The following is a 13100-nucleotide window of genomic DNA, read 5'->3' on the forward strand; positions in this document are numbered from 1 at the left end:
CATGGTCACAGTCTATGCGTCCCTCCTCCTTCCCTCCATTCAAGCAGTTAGGCCTTTCTTCTCCCATTGCTTCAGGGGAAGGATGTGACCAGCAGAAAGAAAAACCAAAGGATTGTTCCTGACTTTCATTTGCAAAAGCATACACCCTTAGGGGACCAGTAAAGACCAGCAGGACAGACAAAAGGATGAGACAGAGGACTTCTGTCACTCCACTCCACCCCATCCTCAACAGAAGAAGTTTCCTCCAGGATGACACCACTCTTATGGCAGAAAGCGAAGAGGAACTAAAGAGCCTCTTGATGAAAGTGAAAAAGGAGAGTGAAAAGCTGGCTTAAAACTCAACATTCAAAAAACGAAGATCATGGCATCTGGTCCCCATCACTTCATGGCAAATAGATGAGGAAACAATGGAAACAGTGACAAACTTTATTTTCTTGGGCTCCAAAATCACTGCAGATGGTGACTGCAGCCATGAAATTAAAAGACATTTGCTCCTTGGAAGAAAAGCTATGGCAAACCTAGATAGCATATTAAAAAGCAGAGACATTACTTTACCAACAAAAGTCCGTATAGTCAAAGCCATGGTTTTTCCGGTAGTCGTGTATGGATGTGAGAGTTGGACCATAAAGAAAACTGAGCACCTAAGAACTGATGCTTTTGAACTGTGGTATTGGAGAAGACTCTTGAGAGTCCCTTGGACTGCAAGGAGATCAAACCAGTCAATCCTGAGGGGAAATCAGTCCTGAATATTCACTGGAAGGACTGATGCTGAAGCTGAAGCTCCAATAGCTTGGCCACCTAATGAGAAGAGCTAACTCATTGGAAAACACCCTGATGCTTGGAAAGATTGAGGGCAGGAGGAGAAGGAAGTGACAGAGGATGAGATGGTTGGATGGCATGACCAACTCAATGGACATGAGTTTGAGCAAGCTCCAGGTGTTGGTGATGGACAGGCAAAATATCGGAGTCAGTTGCCATTTCCTTCTCCAGGAGATCTTCCTGACCCAGGGATCAAACTCAGGTATCCTGCATCACAGGTGGATTCTTTACCATCTGATGAGAGCACCCCAAACTGAGCAAGACTCAGTTTCCAACAGTGTTGCAAAATACAAGTTCAAAGTTAAAATTCAGTTGTCTTTGGGTAAAGTGAAGAAAATTGTGTTTTTGAGTTAAGCACTGAGATGAGTGGGCTTCCCAGGTGGTGCTAGTGGTAAAGAATCTGCCTGACAATGCAGGACATATAATAGATGTGGGTTTGATCCTTGGATCAGGAAGATCCCCTGGACAAGGGAGTGGCAACCCACTCTAGTATTCTTGCCTGGAGAATCCCACGGACAGAAGAACCTGGCAGACTCCAGTCTTTAAGGTCGCAGAGCTGGACACAACTGTAGTGACTTAGCACACACACACACACTGAGATGAGTACCCACCACATAAGATTGGAAGAAAGATTGAAAAGTCAATGTCCAATAAATATATGAAACAACTCACTGCTGACAATAGCCTGTGCAGCCAGGGTGTGGAACAGAAGGAATTCCTCTGAACTGCTGGTAATGATCAATGAGAACTACCACTTTGGAGAGAAACTCAGCAGGAGTTAGTCAAATTGAACCCTGTAACCCAGCAATTGCTTTCCTCTGTTTGTAACCGAGAAATCTCTTGCACAGGTGTGCCAAAAGAGATGCAAAATACAAAAAACGCTCACCATAACATTGTAATGGCTAAAACAAAAATTTACAGACAAGCTAAAAGTCCATCAACAGGAGACTAGATGAATGATCATGCCATGTGCATTCAAAGGAATACTATACAGTCCTTTTCCCCCAAATGTGATTCCTCACCAGCCTCATTGGCTCCACCTGAGAATTCCAGACCAACCCAACCAGAATCTGTATTTTAACAAGATCCCCTTGTGATTATTGTGCTTATTAAAGTGTGAGAAGTGCTGTTTTAGGCAGCTAAATGAATGAACTAGGGCTGTTTGTGCCAACCTGGATAACTCTTCAAAACATAATATTCAGAGAAAAAATATGCAAGTTGCCAAAATGTAGCATAGTATGATGCCATTTAAATGACCTATGAAAACATAAGTGGTAATGCTATATATTTTCATGAGTATATTCGTATGTACTAGACATTAGGGCATGCAGAAAATTTTATAAACACCAAGTTCTGGATGCTGGTTACCTCTGGAGGGAAAAGGAGAGGATCAGGAAGCTACAGAGGAGATGGCTTCAACTGCAATTATAATGATGACTTGTTCTTAAGCTCCTTGGCGAGTACCCTTGAGTTTCTTTCATCTATTTTAACAGGTCCCAAATTTTCATTTGAATAACAAGCTTTTTAAAGACAGCATTTATATCCGGGTGGGTCATTTTTATTTTTTTCTGAATATTTTAAATATTTTCCAAATATTTACAATGATTATGCATTGCTTATATGGTCTAAAAGTCTATATTGGAAGTAATGTTGAATTCTTTATTTTTGATGAACTAGGCATCTTTTTACTTCAAACATCAAGCGAATTACCAGTCTTATTGCTTTCTAGCCACTTTCTCCAATCTCCTACATCACATCTTACTTTAACACACAGATTGGGGTTCAGGAGTCCCTGATACCCAAAGACCTACCCAGAGTGGTGGCTGACACATCAGGATGGAAGAGGATTCTGAATTGGAACTCTGGTGGTGGTTCTGCCTTTGTCACCTGAAGCAGCATGGAATCTGGAAAAACATTTCATTTCGTGGAGCCTCTCTTTTCTTTAAAGTGGAGATAATAATCATGCCTGGTTTATCTTACAGAAGAAAAAAGGAGCAGGAAAATAGTTTCGAGCTTTACACTGCTTTGGGAAAGTCAAGCTCTTCCTCAGCTGCTCAACTCCATATATTAGTCACCAGTCCTGGACTGCCTGGAGATCACCGTAGCAATTCCTTCCAAGAGGGTTTCTAGCCTCCATTCCATGCCTGGTTGGTGGGGTAGTCTATGGGGTTGCTCCCCAAATTTTCCTGGTTTCCCTCCTTTCTGGGCACATGGTAGGACTGCACTTTCCTGCCTTCTTGGAATTGGATATGGTCTCATGGCTTGGTGTCTCCAGAAAACTTGGAGCACAAGTAATATGTGTCCCTTCCAAGGAAAAAACTTGCAGAGTGGTTTGAGGGCTCACCGTCTCACTGTCCAATTACAGGGTGATGTGGAAACACCTGATGATGTGGCCTCAGGGCTCTTGCACCTCTGACTAAGATGAGCAGATATATACATACCTAGAGTAGATTTGTAGCATGGGTGAAAAATAAACTTGTAATGGTAAGGACCTGAGATTTGGAGACTAAGTCTAGCCTGACAGATGTGATAGCTAAGGGGAAGTGCTGTATAACACAGGGAACTCAACGCAGTACTCTGTGACAACCTGGAGGGTTGGGATGGGGTGGGAGGTTGGGAGGAGGTTCAAAAAGAAGGGGTCATATGCATACTTGTGGCTGATTCATGTTGCTGTATGGCCGAAGTCAATAATATTGTAAAGCAATTATCCTCCAATCAAAAACAAATTTTAAAAAAAGAACCTAATAAATGGGAAAAAAAAAAGAATGGATGACAATGACACAATTCTTCATCAGAAATAAAAGTAACAGGGGTATAACAGGATGTGGATTCATGATTCCCCTTCAGTTATTCCCTCCATGACTCAGTAGAGCCTTTCTTTTGCATTTAAGACCAGGACAACAATTTTCAGGTTCTTTTCAACCCTTGCAAAGAAATGCTCCCATCTCTTTCAGAGAGGGTTTTACACCCAGTAATAAATGGCCAGGTCGAGGATTGGAATGACAGCTATTAAAGCTGTTTGCCAAATATTTCTTGTTTTCCTCCTTTCCAGGAATATGGTAAGATTGTACCTCCTATTCCTCTTGGCATTGGGTGGGGTCATGTAACTAATTTGGGGCAATGAGTTATGACCAATTAGTTACCAGTGTAAAACCCTCCAGTTTTTCCCTCTGATCTGGTGACCCACAGTGTTAGAGATGGTGGCTGCTCCATCAATAGGAGATCCTAGGTATGATGAGTCAAGCCCTCTTGCCCAGCCCAAATTGGACATGTAATATTACATGAAAAGTTGTTTTAAGCCACTGAGATCGTGCGCTTGTTTGTTCGAAAAGCATAACCTAGCCTTTTCTGCTTGATACAGAAAGAAACCCTGAGATAAAAGTTACTGCTTCCTTTGAAATGATCACAACCATCATGACTCTCAAACGAAGTTATGCATTCCTCTCCATAAACCAGCCAACTGAACAAAAAACGAAACAAACGGAGTAAAAGGAACACAAAGTCCTCCGAAGCTTTATTAATGGAGCTATAGTCCTCTGAGGGCAGAGCCCCCACCCCGACCCCCGCCACCTGTGTTCCTTCAGCAAGCTTTAGGTCTCTTCCTCAGGTACCATCTCACCTGTGGCTTGATCACAGGGGCATCTCTGAAGCTGGGAACACAGAGCTCAAGAAAGGATGTTGCTCTTCCTCCAGCTTCCAGTTCCAAGGTTGAGTTCCCAGATGTGAGTTAACAAGTGCATTTTTCTTATTCTTTTTTATTATTATTGAGATAGAGTTGACATTAAGCGTATTAGTTCAAGGTATATACAACATCATGATTTGATAGGTGTGTTAATCACTCAGTCATGTCCGACTCTTTGCAACCCCATGAACTATAGTTTACCAGGCTCTTTGGTCCATAGAATTCTCCAGGCAAGAACACTGGAGTGGGTTGCCATTTCCTTCTCCAATGATTTGGTATTTGTATATACTATGAAATGGTCACCACAATAAGTTCACTTAACATCTATTTCCAAGCATAGTTACAATTCTGTGTGTGATAAAAACTTTTAAGACTTACTCTCTAGTAATATGCAGTACAATATGGTTAACTGTAGCCATCATGCTGTACATCACATCCCCATGACTTACTTATTTTATAACTGGCAGTTTTTACCTTTTGACCCCCTTCACCCATTTTACTCACCCTTTATCCCTGACTGGGAACCACCAATCTGTTCTCTGTATCTATAAGTTGGGGGTTTTTTGTGTATTTTTTTTTTTCTTTTAGATTCTACATGTAAGTAAGACTATACAGTATTTGTCTTTGTTTATCTGACTATTTAACTTAGCATATTGCCTTCAAGGGCCTTCCATGTTGGATTCCCCTTCTTATAGCTGAATAAATATCCCATTGTATATATCTACCACATCTTCTTTATTCATTCATCCTTTAATGGACACTCAGGTTGTGTCCATATCTTGGCTATTATAAATAATGCTTCAGTGAACATGGGGGTGCATATATCTTTTCGAGTTAGGTTTTTGTTTTCTTTGGATAAATACCTAGAAGTGGAATCGTTGGCTCATACAGTCGTTCTATATTTAATTTTTTGAGGAATCACAGTACTGTTTTCCCTGGTGGCTATACCAATTTACATTCCCACAACAGTGCATAAGGGTTCCCCTTTCTCCACAGCAAATGAATATTTAAGGTCTGTTACCGCTCATGAGCTTTTCTGATCTTTTTCACAGTATTTACCACCTACTCATTACTCCACACTTACATGTTTCCTTATAAAGGTGTTTGTTCTTCTGAGAAAAAGGAAAAAAAAAAACACCTAATGGAGTCAGGTGATCTGTTGCAGGTGAATAACTGTTATAACTTTGACCTCAGAATCCCCTTAACAGATCTTTTTTTTTTTTTAGGTGCTTTGTGGAAAGTACTTTATTTCAAGTGCTTGGAAGAATACCTGAAGAATTACTCATCCCATCAACTAAGGCTTTCAACTCAACCTGAAACACTTTTATCTCAGCCTTTATCTGGTTTTGTTTCTGAGACAACATCTCTGGAACTCTTGATTCATTGCCAAGCACATTCAAACTTTACTGATTCATGAATTTTTAAAAGCATTTATTTATGTGTTTTCATCTGATTAAGGAGATAAAGAATGTTAATCACCAAAGAATATCCATCTATAGCAGGAGAAATATTCTGAAGTTGATGTTCAGATATTGACACAAGAGGTAAAGGAAATGGTTTACAGATTTTTAGAAACTTAATTGAATAGCTTCATTGAGAGAAAAGAGATGAGGCTGTGGGGAGCATACTCAGTTGTCAGAAGAAGCTAGGCTACTGTAAAGTACTTGAGATCTGGAATTCAAGTAGATTCATGGTTCTTTCTTCTGCCTTTCCTCCCTCCTTCAGCTAAGTTACTCCACTCAACCTCCTATTCCCCTGCTAAATGTTGTTCCCTCAGCAAACCAGCCCTGAATCCTAATAGGCAGGCACTTCATACAGTCTCTTATAGAGCTCTGAATACATCCATCCTAACCACATAATGACCACTAAGCAAGAATTCTATAACTGTTCATTAAGTCTCCTCCATTACATTATATGCTCTGTGATAGCAGTGATCACCTATGTATTGTTTGCCACTATTCCAGTACCAACTTGACAACTCAACAAATATGCATCAAGCGTCTTTCAAGTGCCAGGTACTGTACTAGTTGCTTGAGATGCTTGGTGAACAAAACAAAGATTCCTGACCGGATGAAACTTACATTCAAGAGTAAGAAATCAAACAAAAGATGATTAACATAATAAAGTATATGATATATTAAAAGATGAAAAACGCCGTGGAAAAAAGAGCAAGGTCAGGAAGGGAAGCTGCTTGCAGTGTTAAATTAGGGTGGTCAGTCTATTGAGAAGGTGGGATTTGAGCAGGACTTGGAGGAGGGAAGGAAGTTGGCAAAGTGGATACCTGGTTAAGAGTGTTCCTGGCCCAGTGTTGAGTAGAGTACATTCTTTAAGGCAGTGGGTGGTGCCTGCTTTGTTCTAAGAACAGCAAAAGGCCAGTGGGACTGGAATGGAGAAAACAAAAGGGACTTCCTTGGTGGTCCAGTGGCTAAGACCCCATGCTCCCAATGCAGGAGGCCCAGGTTTGATCCCTGGTCAGGGAACCAGATCCCACATGCCACAACTAAGATTCTGCATGCTGCATCTAAAGATCTCTCATGCTGCAAAAAGACCCAGCTAACCAAGATCCAATGCAGACAAATAAATAAAATAAAAGTTAAACATTTATTTCTTTAAAAAAGAGAGAAAGCAAGAGAGCCAAAGGTAAGGCCAGAGATGCTCAGTAAATGTTTGTCAAGAAAATGAATGAAAAAGCAAACATTTGTTTTTAAAATGTGCTTCACAGGATTTTCACGTCCTTTACAGGATTTTTACATGCTTTGCATATTTTCCTATAGGTGAGAAAAGTCTCTAGATTCATCCAGTCCACAAACTGTAATCTCATGTCTATGCAGACTCTAGAAGGCACTGTGTCCTTCTATTGCCAAAGAGGAAACATATGGCTGTGTCAAGAGACGGCCCTGTGTCCTCTCAACCTTAAGCCCCTGAGCCTAAGTCCCTAAGTCCCTGAGGCTGGATTCACACAGCAGAGTCTGAAGCTGAGCAGATAAAGTTGATTCTATGGCTCCACTCAGAAGGATGTGGTGCTGACAGGCCACTCCACCTTCAAGGCTGACGTGATGGGAACCAAAGTGAGACAGAGGAACCACAAAGTGTTCAAAGAGGCCGAGAAGTTTATCTCACTCAGCACATTGAGTAGATGGAGGTAGAAAGAAAAATGGGCTCTTTGTGAACAAATGGCTTCCCCTCGCTGAATATCCCTCTCTGAAAAGGTTCTGAAACCCACATACATTAATGGGATATATCAGTGGTTTCCAAGCACCACGGCAGGAGCTGTTGTGGAGGAACCTTGCTAACTCTCTCAGAATCTCCTGGGAAGTTTTCTCACAGTATGGATCCTAGGAGACTATCTTTGGAAGATCTGAATCAGTGGGTCCATATGGAGTCAGGAATTGGTAGTTTTAAGAGCTTCCTAAGATATTATCATGGGCTTCCCAGGTGGCGCTAGTGGTAAAGAATCCTCCTGCCAAGCAGGAGACTCAGGTTCGATCCCTGGGTCAGGAAGATCCCCTGGAGAAGGAAATGGCAACCCACTCCAGTATTTTTGACCGGGAAATTCCATGGACAGAGGAGTCTGGTGGGTTACAGTTCATGGGGTCACAAAGAATTGGACACAACTGAGCACTTAGCAGCAGCAGCAAGATATTATCATGACCAGCCATGATTGAGCAACACTGCTGAGGTGTTCTGATCATGGACCTTCATTTGGCCAGAAAACAGCTCTTGCTAATGGTGTAAGCATCTACTGGTGGAATTGCAGGCATCTGTGCCATGGGGTCGCGAAGAGTCAGACACGACTGAGCGACTTCACTTTCACTTTTCACTTTCATGCACTGGAGAAGGAAATGGCAACCCACTCCAATATTCTTGCCTGGAGAATCCCAGAGAGGAAGGAGCCTGGTGGACTGCCGTCTATGGGGTCGCACAGAGTCAGACACGACTGAAGCGACTTAGCAGCAGCAGCAGCAGTGATCAAAAGAAGTCATTATGTTGAGGTAATAGGCATGAGAAGGCTGCTAGAATTTCTGTAATCACAGGCCTCAAAGGCCATCTTCACTGAGCAAATGTCCCAAGGGGGAGCAATGGCAGAATCTGTCCTCTTCCCATGCATCTCCTCGCCCCTGCCAGCAAGTTTTTCCAATGAGGTTATGGGTTTAAAAGCAGTTGAAGATTTTTGTGCTTATTGACAAAATTTTAACAGGAGAAATGGGAAGTTTGGGAATCTTAGAATTTCTACAAATATTCTAGTAAGAGGTGGTGAGGAAGATGGGCCAGGGCACCAGTCACCAAGATGGCCCTCAAGGATTCGTAGCTCCTTGGGTGGTCTCATATCCCTGTGCTAGGGTTAATCCATGTGGACAATAGCATACAGCAGCAATGATGGTATATTACTTCTACACTCGGTTATTTAAAAAAACAATCCTGTGGCTTTCATCTTGGACCCTCTTTCTCCCCAGCTGTCTCACTCTGGGGGAAGCTAGCTGCCATGTTGTCAGGATACTCAGGCATCCTATGGAAAGGGCCACATTATGAGGAACTGAGAGTCCAGCCAATCGCTGATGAGGGACTGGGGCCTGCCAATCAGGTGAATGAGGGGGGAAATGGATCCTCCAGCCCCTGTCAAGCTTTCAGATGACTAAAGCCCCAGTCAACAGTTTGAGTGCAACCTCATGAGTCACTCTGAGCCAGAACTACCCAGCTAACTCACCTCTGGCTTCTTGACCCTCAGAAACCATGTGAGATAATGTTTGTTGTTTTAAGCTACAAAGTTTTGGAATAATTGTTATACAGCAATAGATAATATTATAAAACAATGATTTCACAGCTCATCAGAAAATTATTCATGTAATCCCAACTTAGACTTTTTTCCAATTAAATCATACAGCATTTCAATGAACAGAAGTATTATATATGTATGTAAAAAAAAAGTATACAAATCCTAAAAAATGCATTCCTTTATAGAGACGCAGTTTTGATCCCTGGGTCAGGAAGATCCCCTGGAGGAGGGCATGGCAACCCACTCTAGTATTCTTGCCTGGAGAATCCCACAGACAGAGGAGCCTGGTGGACTACAATCCATGAGGTCACAAAGAGTCAGACACGACTGAAGTGACTTAGCACACTGCATGCATATCAGAAAATAAAATATTACCACGCCCCAGAAGCCTCTTCAGACCCTCTTCCAGTTATATAGTCAGCTTAAAGGTAACCTGGCATAGCACACGGAATAGTTTTGCCTGTTTTTGAACTTTATATGAATGAATTCATACAATATATACATTTTTGTCTGTCTTCTTGAGCTTACCATGTTAGTGAGATTTATCCACGTTGTTTTGTGTATTGATAGTATTTGTTGAATTGGCGTATTGATTCACAAGAGTTAGTTATGTATTCTAGATACCAAGGTTCTGTCAGATATATATAGTACAGGATGTCTTCTCTCATGTTATGGTTCTTACATTCTCTTAATGGGATCCTCTAATGAAAGAAGTTCTTAGATTGAAGCAGTCCAATTATCACATAATTTGTGGTTTGTGCTTTTTGTGCCTTGTCTGAGAAATACTTGCCTACATAATTTTCTTCTCCGTGAATATCCAATTGATTCAGCACTATTTATTAAAGACAATTCTTCCCTGGTGGCCCAGTTGGTAAAGACTCTGCCTGCAATGCAGGAGACCCAGGTTTGATCCCTGGGACAGGAAGATCCTCCAGTATTCTTGCCTGGGAAATCTCATGGACAGAGGAGCCTGGTGGGCTACAGTCCATGGGATTGCAAAAGGGTTGGACACGGCTTAGCAACTAAACCTCCATAGGGCATTAGAAGAGCAAAAAGAAAACTTGTATTTTATTGTCCCTTTGGCATAAATCTAGTGACTTTATAAGGTGTGTTTCTGAACTGTCTATTCTGTTCCAGTCTCTGTCTACTCATATCACCACTGTCTTAGTGACGGTAAGTCTTGATATCTGGTACAATCTCCTTCAGGATTGCCTTGACTACCTTAGTCTTCTGTACTTCCATACAAATTAGAATCATCAATTTCCTAGATACAAAATCTGCAAAAATTTTGGGAGGATTATATCTAATCTATAGATCATTTTAGGGAAAATTGATGTTTTTCAAATATGAAGCCCATCAATTCACAAAATGGTGTGTTTCTCCATTTGTATCAGTCTTATTTATTTTGTTTCAGTAATAGTACTAGTTTCCAGTGACTAGCACTTTGTTAATTTTTTTCTTTTTCTTTTGAAATAATTTTAGACTTAAGAAAGTGTTACAAAGATAGTACAGAGCTCCCACACACCCATCACTCAGCTTTGTCTAATGTTAACATCATAGTATATTGATCGAAACTAAGAAAATTAACATTCCTAAATATTATTAACTTAAACTGCAGGCTTTACTTAGATTCCCTCCAGTTATCCCACTATCCTTTCTCTATTCCAAGATCCAATTCAAGTTACCACATAGCATTTAGGTGACCAGCATGTTTAGAGAGCAGATTCCTATCTATGGTCAGCATTGCTTATCTCCCTTCATTCCCAGGCACTCCCATCACCTCTGGAGCTTTGACTCTTCTTCTACAGGGCTTCCCCACATTCCCAGAGTCTATCTAGGAAAGATGGTGGATCAGATAAAAATTACAGCTGATGATACCCCACGGTGGTGAGAAACTTTCTGCACAGAATTCTTCCAGAAAACTACATACCTCACTCTGTCCCTCCATTTGGGTCTCTGTTAAAATATCGTTCCTCAAGGACATCTTCCTTTAGATATTTTCCTTGACCATTCCATCTAAAGCAGCACCCCATCATTCTCTAACATCCGACATTGTTGTTTAGTCACTAAGTCGTGTCAGACTCTTTGTGACTCCATGGACTGTAGCTCCTCTGTCCATGGGAATTCCCAGGCAAGAATACTGGAGTAGGTTGCCATTTCCTTTTCCAGAGGATCTTCCCAACCCAGAGATGGAACTTGTGTCTCTTGCACTGCAGGACTCTTCACTGCTGAACCGCCAGGGAAGCCCTCTAATACCCTTGTGTAAGTCGCTCAGTCATGTCCAACTCTTTGCAACCCCACAGACTGTAGCCCGCTAGGCTCATCTGTCCATGAAATTCTCCAGGCAAGAATACTGGAGTGGGTTACCGTTCTCTTCTCCAGGAGATCTTCCCAATCCAGGGATTGAACCCTGGTCTCCTGCATTGCAGGCAGACTCTTTACTATCTGAGCTATCAGGGAAGCCCTGTAATGCCCTTACCTGGCTGCATTTTTAGTTCATAGGGCTTATTACCACCTGACATGACATATACATGTTTTCACGTTTATTGTCTGTCCTTCCCAATCTCTGAGTGTAAGCTCTCTGAGGACTAGGAAAGCTATCTCTCTTATTCTCTTTTGTATTCTCAGCATTTAAAACTATTCTTGGCATCTGGTAGGCACTCAATTTTTTCTTAAGTTACAGAATGAATGAATAAATGTGCAGCTTTATTCCCATGGAGAACCTTCAAAGAGGCTTCAGGGTTGGAAAAAGTGTTTGCAAAAGTACCTGTTGTAGATAGTCTTGTATTCTCCTGCAGAGAAAAGAACAAAGTATATGGACTCCAAACTCACTTTATATCCTCTCACCGGCTTTTAGCTTTTAGCTTTTTTACTCTGAACTCAAACATTCTCACCTAGAAGATGGATCCAGGAATACCTACCCTGCAAGGTTGCTCTGAGAATTGAAGGCATTAATATACATGAACTGATGGTCACTTCTGCAAGCCTTAAAAAATTACTGGTGAAGCAGTCTGTGTGCATGGCTGTATCATGGTAAGCTTTGGGGAGCACTTTGAGTTTAAATAACTGAAACAAGGCCAGTGACATGAAAACCAGGGGGTTCACATTTGCAAAGGGCTTTAATTGTTTGCATGAATGTCTCAAATGTGTGGCTCCATCTCCTGAATAGAGATTAAAAAGAAAAGAGGGGAAAAAATCATCAAAAACTCAATAGAAACAAGGGAGCAAGTAGAACAGAAGTGCTTGAGAATTGAGTGGCTGCGTGACAAGCTGGACGCTGGACCAGCTGTCTCAAGGTGATTCTGCGGAAAGATCAGGATAAGAATCCACATGTTCTTCTCCCCTACCAGCCAGTCTTCCTTCATTTCAGTGGACACTGTCTTCTCTTTATTCACAGTATGGTTAAGAAGCTGCAACTCTGCTGACATGTCCATATAAACTCCTCATATCCACTGCACATTTGACAAACAGAAAGTAGATGTCTGAGTATGATAAACCAAGTGGCTCATTGAGAAAAAAAAAATTCCATGTGTTTTACTTGGAGCTTTAATCTCTTCTGGTCAAAAATGGCAGGATTCAAACCAGCTTTAAAAAAAAAAAAAACATAGGCAAAACACTCTCCGACATAAATCACAGCAGGATCCTCCATGACCCACTGCCCAGAATACTGGAAATAAAAGCAAAAATAAACAAATGGGACCTAATTAAAATTAAAAGCTTTTGCACAACAAAGGAAACTATAAGCAAGGTGAAAAGACAGCTTTCAGAATGGGAGAAAATAATAGCAAACGAAGCAACAGACAAACAATTAATCTCAAAAATATA

The 13100-nt window shown here is 41.3% G+C and overlaps 1 long non-coding RNA gene across 1 annotated transcript; it reads left to right on the top strand.

The window, feature by feature from the left end:
• The first annotated feature begins 2701 nt into the window (after nt 1-2701).
• LOC145545909 (uncharacterized) lies at nt 2702-12878 on the top strand. The gene is made up of 5 exons (XR_014082324.1): nt 2702-2966; nt 3774-3878; nt 4181-4541; nt 5728-7948; nt 11635-12878. It is a non-coding gene; the product is annotated as an uncharacterized LOC145545909 (long non-coding RNA).
• Nucleotides 12879-13100: the final 222 nt, after the last annotated feature.

This window comes from Giraffa tippelskirchi, chromosome 1 (genome assembly GCF_054371585.1).
Source record: "Giraffa tippelskirchi isolate mGirTip1 chromosome 1, T2T-mGirTip1v1.2.pri, whole genome shotgun sequence".
Taxonomy (NCBI): domain Eukaryota; kingdom Metazoa; phylum Chordata; class Mammalia; order Artiodactyla; family Giraffidae; genus Giraffa; species Giraffa tippelskirchi.